The 15981-nt window shown below is 44.3% G+C and overlaps 1 protein-coding gene across 1 annotated transcript in view; it reads left to right on the top strand.

The window, feature by feature from the left end:
- The first annotated feature begins 11354 nt into the window (after window positions 1–11354).
- Window positions 11355–15981, top strand: part of MEGF11 (multiple EGF like domains 11) — a 389675-nt gene continuing 385048 nt past the window's right edge. The window contains exon 1 of the mRNA XM_063698633.1: window positions 11355–11926. The gene's annotated coding sequence lies outside the window, so the exon portion shown is untranslated. The remainder of the gene's footprint in view (window positions 11927–15981) is intronic.

Raw genomic sequence — 15981 nt, 5'->3', positions numbered from 1 at the left:
ATTTTTAAGAGATATCATTAAAAAATATTCTTCCTCCCTGAAGAGAAAGGGCTTGGATCTTAGATATCTTTCACTGAAACCATAAGGCTCTTGTCATGTTTACCATTTAAGCCTTCAGGGCCTTATCTTTTCTGTCCTGGAGAACAGAAAGCATTTTGATCCCCTTCCAGTTCTACAGACAATGTTCTTTAATCAGCTGGAGGCATCACTGTTGATCAGACAACAGTACTTCCCCCTCCATGAAGCTAAAAGCACCTGCCAATCTGAGCAAGAGAGAAGGGGTGTTCTTTGAGCACACAGAGCATTGTTATTTCAAATATACATGAAACTATAGAAAACAACCTGAAACCCATTGTTTTTTAATAGATGCCAAGGGTAGTGGCATTTACTAGACTTGAAAGCAATGCCATGAATTCGCATATTCACCAAATGCATTTATTGATTTATGGCTAGCGTGATATTTGTGATATTGAAAATGTCGTGTTTCATTTCCTTTGTCACTAAGTTCATCATCTTAATGAAAATGTAAAAAGGAAAAATGACTAAATAGGAAGTAAAATTGTATTGTTAGTAATATTGTTGATACCGGGTGTGGTGGCTCACACCTGTAATCCCAGCACTCTGGGAGGCTGAGGTGGGTGGATTACTTGAGTCCAGGAGTTCCAGACCAGCCTGGGCAACATGGGAAAACCCCCATCTCTACTAAAAAAATACAAAAATTAGCCGGGCATGGTGGCGGGCACCTGTAATTCCAGCTACTTGGGAGGCTGAGGCAGGAGAATCACTTGAACCTGGGAAACGGATGTTGCAGTGAACTGAGACTGCACCATTGCACTCCAGCCTGGGCAACAAGAGTGAAACTCAGTCTCAAAAAAAGAAAAAAAAAAAACGCTATCTCTACAAAATACAAAAAAATTAGCTGGGTATGGTCGTGCATGCCTGTAGTCTCAGCTACTCGGGAGGCTGAGATGGGAGGATTGCTTGATCCTGAGGAGGCCAAGGCTGCAGTGAGCGGTGACTGTACCACTGCACTCTAGCCTGGGTGACAGAGTGAGACCCTGTCTCAAAAAAACAAACAAAACCAAAACAAAGAACAAAGTAATATTGTTGATTAATACTGAGCAGGCTGTAATAAACCACACTTTTCTCTGTCAAAATACTTGTATTAAGCTTTCTTTAGTTTTATATATATATATATTCTATATATAAAAATACATATGATATCAGTTATATATACTCAGTTGTGATTGGCTGGGTTATACTGCAGTAGCAAAAAGCCCTGTCTCTGTGGTTTTAAACAACAAAGGTTTATTCCTCACTCACGCAATATGTCCCTCTGCTCTGTTGAGCTCACCAGGAGACCTAGGCTGATGGTGAGCACCCTCTCAGTGCTTCTGCAATTGCTTGGCAGGGAAAAAAGAATGAGGCAAACTAAGCACAAGCTTCCCGTAGGAAATGACACAAGTGACCTGCTCACAGTACTAGCCAAAGCAAGTTACTTGGGCACACCCAATTCCAGTGGTAGCAGGTGGAGAGCCAGAAATCCTTGGTGAACACATAGATACGTATTATAATGTGTAGATTGAAAAGGGGAGAAATAGCTTCAACTGTAGCCAAGCAAGTCAACTTTGATTTATTATTGTAATATTGTTACATTCATAAGTTTAGAATTAATGAAAACAATGACATAGGCAATGTTCATAGAATATACTGCAGTTAATGAGGAGGATAAGGCAGATCTTTATGTTCAGACATGCAAATATCCCCAAGAAATACTGAATATTAAAAAGAGCAAGTAGCAGAATACTATGATCTCATTTATTTAAAAAGCACATAAAATATATATAAACATTTGTGTGTCTGTGTGAAGTCCATAGTAAAAGGCCTAGAAACAGTTACTATTCATGGCAGAATAGAATGGGATTTGTGTAGCATGTAGGCGACTTGCTCCCATTTTACTTGGTGTAATCCTGTATTGTTTGAATTAATTACATTCTACATTTATCATGTATTACTTGTTGTATTGGTTTCCTGGGCTGCTGTAACAAATTACCACAACTTGAGAAGGCAGGAATTTAATGCTTTGACAATTCTGGGGGCCGGAAGTCCAAAATCTGGCAGGACGGTGCCCCTCCAAAGGCTCTGAATGAGAACCTGCTCCTTGCCTCTCCCAGCTGCAGGGCTGTCAGCGCTCCTAGACTTGCGGCCACATCACTCAAACCTCTACCTCCCTGGTAACATTGCTTCTTCCTCTTCTGTGTGTCTGTGTGTCTCCCTTTTATAAAGGCACTCACCCACCCAGAGAATCCAGTGACCTTCTCATCTCAACATCGTCAACTTTGTTGTATCGCAAAGACCTTTCTCCAAATAAAGTCTTATTCTCAGATTCCAGAGATTAGGATGTGGACACAAGTATTTGAAGTAGGGACATCATTCAACCCACAATACTTGTGTAATGTGAGAAAATTTTTAAAAGGAAAGATTGAAAAAATAAATCATCAACAGTGATTACTTTCACAGCTGGGTGCAGTGGCTCATGCCTGTAATCCTGGCACTTTGGGAGGCCGAGGTGGGTGGATTGCCTGAGCTCAGGAGTTCGAGACCACCCTGGGTCACATGGTGAAACCCGTCTCTACTAAAATACAAAAAATCAGCTGGGGGTAGTGGTGCACACCTGTAGTCCCAGCTACTCGGGAGGCTGAGGCAGGAGAATCGCTTGAGCCCGGGAGGTAAAGGTTGCAGTGAGCTGAGATCGCACTACTGCACTCCAGCCTGGTGACAGAGCAAGACTCTGTCTCTAAAAACAACAACAACAACAGTAACAAAAACCAGTGATTACTTTTAGGAGAGAAAAATTTCCAAATTTGCTGTTAGTGAACCTATGTAACATTTATAATCAGAAGAAAACAGAGACAAAAACAGCGGAGCAATAATAAATCCCCATGACCACCACAAAAGCAGAACATAGGCAGGTCCTAATTTGCACACACCCTGTGAACCAACGACCTTGACACACCAGGAAGGAGTGGAGAGGTCACGTCCTCAGACTCAGCGAGGGGCCTTGAGTTCTTAGAACCACAGAGACATTAGCCTTCTCTCACACAAGGTAGTGCCTTACCTTGGGGATAGTGCCCAGGAAGAGTCAGAAGAGGGGAAAATGCTTTTCTGGTGTTGAGTTGTAGAAATTAAAATGCATTTTCTCCACAGAAGCAACATTATTGAGCAGAGTTTGCAAGACTGGCCCAATTTCAGCTTACTGATAGATCTTGTTTCATTTGCACTGTGTTGAAACTTTTTTCTAATTAATTGCCAACTATTTCACATAAAAATTTGGGTTTTGGCTTCTCCCAATGTGCCGCATTGGGTCCGCATTCTCCCAGGGCAGCCATCCGATGCTGGAGCCTGGGGTGGCTGGTGGCCCCTTTTAGAAGCAGCCTGGAGTGGCTGGTGGCCCCTTTTAGATGCAATGTCCATCATGCCCTATGTTCCTGGTCTGACTCTCCTTGCTTATGTATTGTCCACCTGGCCACTTCAGGCATTCACATTTGCAAACCCCTCCTGAATAGAATAAAAATCACTTTGTGGTATTATAATGCAGTACATTAAGGGTTAAATGGGTTTGTGTAGGTTGGCTGGAAAACCCAGGCACTCTTGCTTTCAGGGAAAAACACTTCTAAGTTCCAAATAGCCAACCCATGAACTTGAAGCTTGCAACCTGTTCATCAATTGGTGACTCCTCAATAGTGATGTTTTATAGTCTGCCTCAACAAGTAATAGAAAATGCACATCCGTGTATGCACTCAGATATCAGAAATTCAATTCCATGGGCTATTTGGGAACGAAGTTTCAAAATTGTGCCATGGATGATTATGTTGCCTTGGCCTGTGTCTGTGCACAGTGGGGCATGTGTGTACCCGGGGGGAAGGGGGTAAGGATGTGCTTTTGCAATATGAGGGCAGGGCCTGTCTTCCTAACCCCAATTGTGGAGATTAATGAGTCACGAGCCAAAATTAGCCTCCACCTTATTGGGTTAAAACCTGGGACCTTCATGAAATCTTGCTGGAAGCTACCTTGACTTGTGGCAGGCATTTCTAGAAAAGCTCTTGAATTTTTCACTGGAGCTGAGCCGTAAGTCAGAGGAGGTGGGATGCTTGCCCTGGGTCATGGGGAGTGTTGCCTCAATGGGGGCTAAAGCCTTTTGGAAGTCAGTGAAGAATGTTCGTCAGGTTCCCCTCTCCTAAATTAATAAATATTTAGTGAGCACTTATTCTGTTCAGGGTACTAGGCTAGGGCACATAAAAAATTGAAACCTGGATAGTGCTTGCAGACCAAAAAAATTCCAACCCGATGGGGATGTGGGGAAAGAGACAAAACGTTAAGTAATAGCACAATGTTATGTAAAACAGATGAGATGTCACAGGTAGTGAGTGACAAATTGCCAGAAGGATGGTAGAAACTCTATATTGTGCATTCAGGGAAGAAAAATATTTCTGGCAGGGTGAGACCAAGCAGTGGAGATGGTGACTAAACCGTGTCTAGGCAGAGCAGAAATTGTAACAGCAGCAGATATGTGGCAATGGGAAAATGGAAGGTGGCTTTGGCTGTGACAGAGGGTTAGGTTAGAAAGTTTCAGGCAGGAGGACTGGGGAGAGTCTCAAATGGCAGGATGTGTCCTGTAGGCACTGGGGAACCCTGGAAAGCTTTTGAGCCGAGGAATGGTATGATCCAAGTAGTGTATTAGAAAATCAATCTGGAGGTGATGCCAGGGTGATCTGGAAGGATGAAGGGAATGAGAGAATAAGGGGAAGCTTCTGCAGAGGAGAAATGACTTAAGCTTGAGAAGGCCAGAAGGGCTAGAAAAGAAAGGATGGAGGGGAGAGAAGTCCTAAGGACTTGGCGGAAGACAGATTGCAATGAGTGGAGGGGGCGCAATAGCAGCAGCAGCATCAGCAGCAACAGCATATGATGCATGGGTGACTGTAGGTTTGGAGCCAGAAACTAGGACAATGGTGGTGCCACTAGCTTAAGGAGCCAAGTGTGGAGAGAGGTCCTTTGGGAGAGGGCAAGAAGAGCAGAATGTTTTGAGTCCTGCTTAGAGGCCCTGATGGGGCATCCAGATGATCCAGTGGCGCCATCTTGGTCACTGCAGCCTTCATTTCCCGGGCTCAGATGATACTCCTGCCTCAGCCTCCAGAGTAGCTGGGACTACAGGCATGCACCACCATGCCCGGCTAAATTTTGTATTTTTTCTAGAGACAGCAGTGATCCAGTTCCAGTCCCACTTCCTCAACTGCCGGCTGGTGGTTTCCACCTGCATGTGCTCATCTCTTTACTCATGCCCTAAGGACTCAACACCAGTGCCTGATAGGATCTACTGAGGATGCTGAAACTCACTTGGTAGATGTTCAAGCCCCCCCATGCCTTCTCCAGCTGGTGGTCAGTATTCTTAGGTCCAGCATATCACCCACCAAGCATCCTTGCCCGATTGAGTAAGTGTTTTGTACCTGGACAATTCAAAAGGGAATGTGGAGGTTGCTCTAGCCTGTATCTCCTCCTTTGGGCAGACCCATATCTCTGGGATTCCACCAGCTCTTCTGACTATGCCTCCTGTGTTCCCCACTCCCCGCTGTCAGGAAGCCCTTCCTTTTGCTCACTTTACATCACTCACATTGACGTTTGACCTCCACATTGGAATTCCAATGTGCCCCCGTTTTGTGACCAGGACTAGGCCCCCTTGACATCTACGAGCTCATGTGTACATGGGGTAACTCTGATAAAGCCAGCATTATTATGCTTCTGCTGAATACTCATTTATTATTGCAGTGCCTCCACCAGAACAGAGGAAAGCAAAGAAATTTGCACCCTGACCATCTGGGATTGTTGCTAAACGCAAAGACAAAATCAGGAAGTGAAGCCCGTGCTTAGGTACAATTGAGGCTGTATAGTTTAGCAGGATTCCCAGTAAGCCAGTCCTTATTGCCTTTTATTCTTCCTATTCCTTTGTCCTCTTCAATTTCTCCCCTTTGAGCATCAAGTCCCTTTTCTCTGCCCTTTGTGCTCTCTCCACTTCGATCCACGTCTTCCTTCTTTGTCCCACAGCCAGTCTGCATTGATATTCATGCCAAAAGAATGACCCAGTCCGTTCTGTGGTAGCAATCCGAGACTGGTGACTGGTGCAACTGCTGGAATATATAAACATGACTCTTTTTCAGGTAGCATCTGGGATGCCAGTCTTAGCAGCCTCATTTAAAAAATTATTTATATTCACAAAAGTCTATAATAGCATTTTTATTGTGTACGCCTGCGATTTGGGTGCATTTTTTCCCCATGCCAGCTTCTTCTTATTGTTCAACACTGACTACAGCCTTAAATGGTAATGAAAACAGAAGCACTCTTTCTAAAAGGAATGACTGCTTTCCCCGTCCTTTAGTATATATGTGCTCCCTGCCTGAAGGGGATGATTTAGTGTTTAGATGGCCGCTCCTGACTGCCTCCGAAACCAAGTTCACATCCTTGCAGCATTGACTCGGTCTTTTATTCTTCTACAGAGAATAAATTGAATACTAGGCTATTTTGTGTGTGGGTGTCTTTCAGATGAGACCTTAAAACCCAAAAGCTGTCTGTGGCTACTGGAGATGCTGAAGTTCTTGTCCTGCTGTCCTTGCCCTGGGTTCCAGAACCTGGCCTGGCCACACATGTCACACACTCACTTTACATTTTTTTATGTTTTGTTTTGAGACAGGGTCTCACTCTATTGCCCAGGCTGGAGTACAGTGGCGCTACCTTGGTCACTGCAGCCTCGACCTCCCAGGCTCAAATGATACTTCTGCCTTAGCCTCCAGAGTAGCTGGGACTACAGGCGTGCACCACCATGCCCGGCTAAATTTTGTGTTTTCTTTTTTTCTTTTTTTTGAGATGAAGTCTAGCTCTGTCGCCCAGGCTGGAGTGCGGTGGCGCGATCTCGGCTCACTGCAACCTCCACCTCCTGGGTTCAAGCGATTCTCCTGCCTCAGCCTCCTGAGTAGCTGGGATTACAGGCGTGCACCACCATGCCCAGCTGATTTTTGTATTTTTAGTAGAGATGGGGTTTTACTGTGTTGGCCAGGCTGGTCTCAAACTCCTGACCTCGTGATCTGCCGGCCTCAGCCTCCCAAAGTGCTGGGAGGCTGGGATTACAAGCGTGAGCCACTGCGCCCGGCTAATTTTGTGTTTTTTCTAGAGACAGGGTTTCACCATGTTACCCAGGTCTCAAACTCGTGGGCTCAAGCAATCCACCCGCCTCAGCCTCCCAAAGTGCTGGGATTACAGGTGTGCACCACTGTGCCTAGCCCACACACTCACTTTTGAAGAGAGCTGTTTATTTGGGCCTTTATTCCCTCAGTTCCTGTGGTTTCTTTGCTTCTGTGACATGACCTGCTACTTTCACCCCTTGGTTTTCCAGTGCATTAAAAAATCAAGCAACAAAACAATTTCCCTTAGAGTCAAAGTGCTACAAATGTAAGCTTGTTATCTGTATTCCATTATGATGAATAACTCACCAACCCTCATGCCATGTGTATGATTGACTTGCAATTATGTGTTGTATTTTACAGCACCTCTGAATGGTATTCTCCCTTGGCTGTTCCTTAAGCCAAGCCTGGAACCCCTGGGTCAAATGAGAATGGGTGGATTTTATAGACTCCAAGGATTTTATTTTCCCCGAGCCTAGATATTAGGTCTGTAATTAATGATGCAATAATAATACCTTTTACTTGCCATTTTATGCCTTTTCAAAAATGTGTTTCATGTTTTTGTGATTAATTTTCACAAAAATTTCTTTGGCATAGGCAGGACAGATATAATGGGCTATCTGATTTTACAGCTAAGGGACAGTCAAGGCAAGGTTCAGTGACTTGCCCAAGTTCCTTCAGCAAATCTAAGACAGACCTGGGACTGGAACTGGATTTTGTAATTTCAAGGTGGTGGTTTTTCTGTGGCCACTGCATGTGTAACAAACTCAAGACAATTGTAGTTACATTCAAGATTTCATCTGATCCTGTGATGACCTTACAGGACAGGGTGAGCAGGTATTATCCTCATCTTTCAGATCAGGAAGGAGAACTCCAGAGAGATGGGGTTACTAGGGCAGTATGGTAATTAAACAAAAGAGGAAGGACTTGATTCCAAGGCTCCAAGTCTGCAGCTTTTGGTGATGCTTTGCTGCCTGATTAATGCCTGAGACCACCACTCATTCAGTGGCTTTGGCCCAAAACTTAGACTCATCCTTGACTCCTTTTTTCCTCTTCATATCTGACCCATCAGCAAATCTTACAGATTCTATCTTTAAAATATATTTCAAATCAACCATTTCTTATCACCTTCGCTGCTATTATCCTGCTCTAATCCTTCGTTCTTTGTCACCTGGATTGCTGCAGTGGTCTCCTGTATGGCTGGACTACAAAGATGGTCCTCAATGAAGCAGTCCTCAAGGACTGCTTGTACAACATGGACATCTCAGCTCACCCGTGACTCATTTTAGCTCGTAGAATGTGGAGGATGTGACGCTGTGTGTTTCTGACCTAAGTATTGAGAAGGATTTTATACTTCTGAGACCCCCGAGCTACCTGTATGAAGTCTAGGTACTAGTATCTCTGCCAGAGATTCTAAGTGAAGAGACCACATGAAGAGGAAGAGGCCTCAGACTGCATGGAGTGAGAGAGTCCCAGCTAAGCCCAACTTTTTACTGCCCCCACAACTTTTTACTGTCCCCTGGTGGAGCAGAAGAACCACCTAGCTGAGCCCTCCTGACCTGTAGAATAATAAGAGATAATAAAAGGGTGGTTGTTTTAAGACACTTAGTTTTGGGTTAGTTTTTTACATAGCAATAGATAACTAAAACATCTAAGGGGTCTCCCTAATTCCACACTTGTCACCAATCTATTTTCCAGAAGATTTAAAAAAATTGTGGTAAAATACTCATAACATAAAATTCACCATCTTAACCTTTTTTTCTTTTCTTAGAGACAGGGTCTTACTGTGTTGTCTAGGCTGGAGCGCAGTGGCTCTCAACAAGTGCAATTATAGCACACTATAGCCTCAAACTCCTGGGCTCAAGTGATGCTCCTGCCTCAACCTCCCAAGTAGCTGGGACTAAAGGTGTGCACCACTGTGCCTGGCTTCACCTTAACCTTTTTTTTGGTTTTGTTTTTTATTTTTTTTGAAATGGAGTCTTGCTCTGTGGTCCAGCCTGGAGTGCAGTGGCATAATCTTGGCTCACTGCAACCTCACCCTCCCAAAGCTGTAAGCTGGATTATAGGCATGTGCCACCACGCCTGGCTAATTTTTGTATTTTTAGTAGAGACAGGGTTTTGCCACATCTGCCAGGCTGGTCTCGACTTCCTGACCTCAGGTGATCTGCCCACCTCGGCCTCCCAAAGTGTTGGGATTACAGACATGAGCCACTGCACCCAGCCACCTTAACCATTTTTAAGTGTATAGTTCAGTATTGTTAAGTATATTCACATTATTGTGCAACCAATCTCCAGAACGCTTTTCATCTTGCAAATCTGAAACTCTCTATCTGTTAAACAATAACTCCCCATTTTCCCCTCTCTCCAAGCCCAGCAACCACCATTCTACTTTCTGTTTCTATGAACTTAACTCTTAAATTCCTCACATAAGTGGAATTATACAGTATTTGTCTTTTTGTGACTGGCTTATTTCATTTAGCATAATGTCCTCAAGGTTCACCCATGCTATAGCTGTGTCAGAATTTTCTTCCTTTTTGTTTTTCGTTTTTGAGACAGAGTCTCACTCTATTGCCCAGGCTGGAGTACAGTGGCACAATCTTGGCTCACTGCAACCTCCGCCTCTCAGGTTCAAGTGATTTTCATGCCTCAGCCTCCCAAGTACCTAGGACTACAGGTGCGCACCACTAAGATGGGCTAATATTTTGTTATTTTTAGTAGAGATGGGGTTTCGCCATGTTGGCCAGGCTGGTCTTGAACTCCTGACCTCAAGTGATCCGCCTGCCTCTGCCTCCCAAAGTGCTGGGATTACAGGCGTGAGCCACCACGCCCAGCAGTTTTCTTCCTCTTTAAGACTAAATAATATTCCAGGCCGGATGTGGTGGCTCACGCCAGTAATCCCAGGACTTCGGGAGGCCAAGGCGGGTGGATCATGAGGTCAGGAGATCGAGACCATCCTGGCTAACACGGTGAACCCCATCTCTACTAAAAATGCAAAAAATTAGCCGGGCATGGTGGCTCGTCCCAGCTACTTGGGAGGCTGAGGCAGGAGAATGGCGTGAGCCCGGGAGGCGGAGCTTGCAGTGAGCCGAGATCATGCCATTGCACTCCAGCCTGGGCAACAGGGCGAGACTTCGTCTCAAAAAAAATAAAGAAATAAGTAAATAAAAATAAATAAATAAATAATAGTCCGTTGTATGGATAGACCACATCTTGTTTATTCATGCATCTGTCGATTGACACTTGGGTGGTTTCCACCTTTTGGCTATTGTGAGTAATGCTGTTGAGAACATGGGTATACACACATATCTCTTCAAGACTCAGCTTTCAATTTTCTTAGGTATATACCCAGAAGTAAAATTGCTGGATTATATTGTAATTCTATTTTCAATTTTTTAAGGAACCACCATATGCAGAAGACTTTAAAACATACATTTTGTCACTCCCTTGCTCAGAACACTCCACTGACTTTTCATTCCTCTTAGAACAACATCCAAGATCCCTTCTTACGGCCTGCGAGGCCTCATATAACCAGGCCCATAGCTACCTCATCAATTTCATTTCCTGCCATTCTTCCCCCTCCCTCTGCTTGAGCCATTTTTAGCATCTTGCTGTTCCTTGTCACCCCAAGCATGACCCTGCCTCAACGATTTTGCACTTGTTATTCCCTTTGCCAAAAATGCTTTTCTCTGGTTATTAACATGTCTTGCGCCCTCACTTCATTCAGGCCTCTCTGCTCAAATGTCGTCTCCTTCAGAGAGGCCTTCCCTAACCACTCAATCTAAATAGCACCCCCTATCATCTCTATGTCCTTCTTTTATTTTTATTTTTATTTTTTTGAGACAGAGTCTTGCTCTGTCGCCCAGGCTGGAGTACAGTGGCGCTATCTCGGCTCACTGCAACTTGTGCCTCCCAGGTTCAAGAGATTCTCCTGCCTCAGCCTCCTGAGTAGCTGGGACTGTAGGGTGCACCACCACGCCTGGCTAATTTTTGTATTTTTATTAGAGACGGGGTTTCCCCATATTGGCCAGGCTGGTCTCAAACTCCTGACCTTGTGATCTGCCCACCTTGGCCTCCCAAAGTGCTGGGATTACAGGCGTGAGCCACCGCACCTGGCCCCTCTATGTCCCTCTTTGTTTTAAAATTTATTTTAATTTTTTTGGATCCAGGGTCTTGTGCTGTTGCCCTAGGCTGGAGTGCAGTGGCACAATCATGGAGTGCAGCCTCGACCTCCCGGCCTCAAGAAATCCTCCCACCCCAGCCTCCCAAGTAGTGCCACACCTGGTTAGGTTTTTTTTTTTTGGTAGAGATGGGGTCTTCCTATGTTGTGCAGGCTGGTCTCGAGTCCCTGGACTCAAACGATCCTCCCACCTCAGCCTCCCAAAGTCCTGGGATAATAAGTGTGAGCCACTGTGCCAGGCCCCTTCATTTTTAATTCATTCCCTTATCTCTACCTGATAAGTGGAGAATTTATATTAATCACACACACACATAATAGTACTAACTATGTGCCTGCTTTGGTTCTAAACACTTTACATATATTGACATAATTATCTTTTTTTTTCTTTTTTATTTGAGATGGAGTCTTGCTCTGTCGCCCACGCTGGAGTGCAATGGCGCGATCTCGGCTCACTGCAACCTCCACCTTCCAGGTTCAAGTGATTCTCCTGCCTCAGCCTCTCAAGTAGCTGGTATTACAGGTGTGTGCCACCACGCCCAGCTAAATTTTGTAGTTTTAGTAGGGATGGGACTTCACCATGTTGGCCAGGCTGATTTCGAACTCCTGTCCTCAAGTGATCCCACCCGCCTCAGCCTGCCAAAGTGCTGGGATTACAGGCATGAGCCACCACGCCTGACCTGACATAACTATCTTAACAGCAGCTCTGTGGATTAGGTATTATTATTATTATCCCCATTTTACAGATAAGAAAAATAGACATCAAACGTTAAATAAGTTCTCTAAAGTTCAACAGCTAGTAATTGACAAAGGTGGGGTTTGAACCGAGGCAGTTGGGATCCAGAATTATATTATATTATTATTATATTATTATTATGTGCTTCTCATTATAAATGTATATTATGTGTAAGATATGCATGTGTTATGTATGTGTTTGTTTATTGTCTGTCTCCCACATTGGGTGTAAGATCCATGAGGGCAGGAACTTTATTCTGTTTACATTCCCCCAAGGGCTTGGAACAATGCCTGGCACATACTGTATTAGGTTTTCAATAAACACATGTTGAATGAATGAATGGGTTAGATTCTTTGTATATTGGGGGGGAAAAGGCTCTCAGTTGTTTTTCCCCATGAATTTGCTTGTGTCTGAAAAGAACGGTTAGCTGAGTAAAGAGTAGATGCTCAGTAATTATTTATTCAGTGAATCGTATTTGAACTCCTTGAAGATCAAGCCCCGTGTCTGTGTTCTTTCTGTGTTTCCCCTGCCCTCTGCTGACTCTCAAAGCTTTGTTGTTACTGTGGAAGAGAACAAAGCATATATTTGTTGAGAAAATTTAGCCTACTGTGTTGTGACAGTGAGTAGGTGCACTTGTTTTTGCAGAAGTAGCTACAGGAAAACCAAATGTGCAAATTCCAGACCAAAGGCTGTGTGGAGGAGAAACCACTTTCAGAATCTTTTATTTTTATCTTTTTAAATCCTGCACATCAAAAGCATCATTTTTCATGAGATTTAGTGTCAACTTGTGCAGTGTTTCAGAAAACACCTATGAATTTCCTCATCATTCTTCTCCTCTTAAAGAACTCCCATAATGTAAAGCATGTTGACCCCTCTCAAGCTTTTGGAAGAACTGAGACTTCAGAGGTCCACACAGTGCCTCACATGGAGAAATCACTCCATAAACTAAGCTAATGCTGAATTTTCTTCTTCCTCTTCTTCTTCCTCTTCTTCTTCTTCCTCTTCCTCTTCCTCCTTCTCGTCCTCCTCCTCTTCTTCTTCTTCTTCTTCCTATTATTTTTTGAGACAGACTCTCGCTGTCACCCTTGCTGGAGTGCAGTGGGGTGATCTCAGATCTTTGCAACCTCCGCCTCCCGGGTTCAAGCAATTCTCCTGCCTCAGCCTCCAAAGTAGCTGTAACTACAGGCATGCGCCACCATGCCCAACTAATTTTTGTACTTTTAGTGGAGACGGGGTTTCACCATGTTGGCCAGGCTGGTCTTGAACTCCTGACCTCAAGTGATCTGCCCACCTAGGCCTCCCAAAGTGCTGGGATTACAGGTGTGAGCCACCGTGCCCAGCCGATCTTATTATTTTTTAAATCACAATTAACAGGTGAGGGATGAATGAATGATTTTGTTATGCATTCTCTTAAGAAATAGCTGCCAGGAACTCAATCCCATGATTGGTTAGCTTTCTATTTGGGATCCAGCTGTGGGTCACCATATTACTTTTTTTCTCTAATTTTATTTTATTTTGATTTTTTTTTGAGACAGGGTCTCGCTGTGTCGCCCAGGCTGGAGTGCAGTGGTGTGATCTCAGCTCACTGCAACCTCTGCTTCCCGGGTTCAATCAGTTCTCCTGTCTCAGCCTCCTGAGTAGCTGGGATTACAGGTGTGCTCCACTGCACCCAGCTAATTTTTGTATTTTTAGTCAAGGTGAAGTTTCACCATGTTGGCCAGCTGGTCTGGCTTCAAGTGATCTGCCTGCTTCCGCCTCCCAAAGTGCTGGGATTACAGGTGTGAGCCACCGTGTCCAGCCTTTAATTTTAAATATGCTTAGGAGAATCTTCCCAGCTACTTTTTTCACCAGACCGTCATCAAAATGCAAGTCAAAAGAAGACCAGTGTCTATTGAAGAATGGCAGCAATGCATTAAAAGCTACCCTGGTGGCCTTAAAGACTTAACGCAGCTTTTAAAAATGCCTAATTTATTCACTGGGCTTCTCCAAATCACCTTGCACAGTGGATCACATTATACAGAAAAGTAGATGGAACCCACATATAATAGGCGATGGCTGGGCTGCGTTATGACCTTATTTTCACTGATAAAGACAAATCTCATAACTCACTGGTAGCAATGTCAGTCCTTTATCTTGCCTTGGACTCATGAGGATACAAGTCACATCCACCGAGCCTGCTCCAAGTGTGACAAGGAAACTCAGGCAGCCAATCGTCACAGAGGTGATTCATTCATTTGCATCCAGAAATCCTGTTGGTTAGAAAGCAATAAAAGCGTTTGGGCTTCTTTTTTCTCCCCCACTCTATAAAAAGTGGCTCACTCTGGTGAAATATACGCCTTCACTCATCTTGCAGAGCTGCTGTAAAAAATAACTTTTGGCAGTGGGAAGTGGGACTTTTGCTTGAGGAACTGATGTGTATATATAATATTTGTACATTTCTTAGATGGCCATGGACACTTGTCAATGCTTTCGTGTTCCAAAGACTTGTACAGATAAAATTTACTATGGTGTGGATCTTGAGTTTTAAAGTGTATGAGAGGATTCGTAAAGTGTGAGGTTGCATGATGAGGTGATAAGAAAAACAAGGCGACTGGAGCAGTAGAGTGGTGACATTAAGTGAAGCATTTAGTTTGACTCACACGTGAGTCGTGAGAAAGCACGGTGCTTTCTTTCGCCATGCACCCTGCCTGCTCTAGCTCTGTCTCAGAGTCCTGGTTGTTCATGTCTGTTTCTGCTCTCTGCCTGGTTCTTTGAACCCTGACTTTGGCCACAGAGGGCCATGCAACCCAGCCAGGGCCTTGGAACACTGAACAGATTCCAGAAGACCTGAAGTAGTAGCCCAAGGAAAATGGAGACATAGTGTTGGAGGTGGAGGTGGAGGTGGGGCTGTGGAGTGTCCCTGAGTGGCTAAAGGCTGGTTCCTCTGCTGGGGCACAAATCTGTGGGGGAGCCTAGATGTTTATTTTCAAAGCAGATGCTGCATCTTCCTTTACACTTTGTGCTGTGCTAAGTAAAATGTTGGTACTGGATAAATGTTAATAATAGCAGCCATAACGATGATAATAGAAATATAGTAGCTTCACCCCCTGTATGCCAAGAGAGCTTCAGAGACTTAAGCATTTCTTATGATTGACATTAACATGCCCAGGGGCAGGGTCCTTGTCCAGCAGACTCTGCCCCTGGGTATTTTTCCTACTCTCCCGGTTGCTTAGAAAGGCTGTGGGAGGTAGGCAAGAGGTCCTAGAGGCCAGGGCTTCCTGCATATTCATCTTCAGAACAGTCACTCTGAGAACCTCATGTGTCTTGTCTGTCAATCAGACCCCTCTGTCCAACGAGATCCTTTAAAGAAACAATAATGATACCTTCATTTTAATTATTCTTTCTCTCTTTTCTTCTTTTTTTTTTTTTGTCTCACTTCAGGATTGCACCTTTTAAATAAACTATACCAGTTTCTTCCGTCTCCTCTTGCTTATAATTAATGACAGTGGGGGGTATACTTGGTCTTATTTTCTTATTTAATTACACTGATTTTGGCTTAAAACAGGACCCATTGAAGTACTGAAAAGATGTATTTTCTGATTCAGTGAGGGTTTTTCCCTCCCATACTTTGGAAGATAACATAGCTCTGAGATGGCCCAGGTCTGGGCACCAAACCTAACTAAGCTTGCCTTGCTCTGGATGAAGGATAATAAGCCTCAGAGAGGACTCCAGCTCCTGCAGGAGAGAGCCCTATATCCTCTAGAGGACTGGTGTTTTGCCATAAGTAGCAGCCATCATGGTGGGAAGTCAAAATTGGGATGGCAGCTCCAGGAAATGTCCCAAGGGAATGCAGTAGTGGCTGT

The sequence above is a fragment of the Gorilla gorilla genome, chromosome 16 (genome assembly GCF_029281585.2).
Source record: "Gorilla gorilla gorilla isolate KB3781 chromosome 16, NHGRI_mGorGor1-v2.1_pri, whole genome shotgun sequence".
Classification (NCBI taxonomy): Eukaryota; Metazoa; Chordata; class Mammalia; order Primates; family Hominidae; genus Gorilla; species Gorilla gorilla.
The sequence above is the reverse complement of the archived record's forward strand: the minus strand, read 5'-3'. Positions and strand labels throughout refer to the sequence as shown.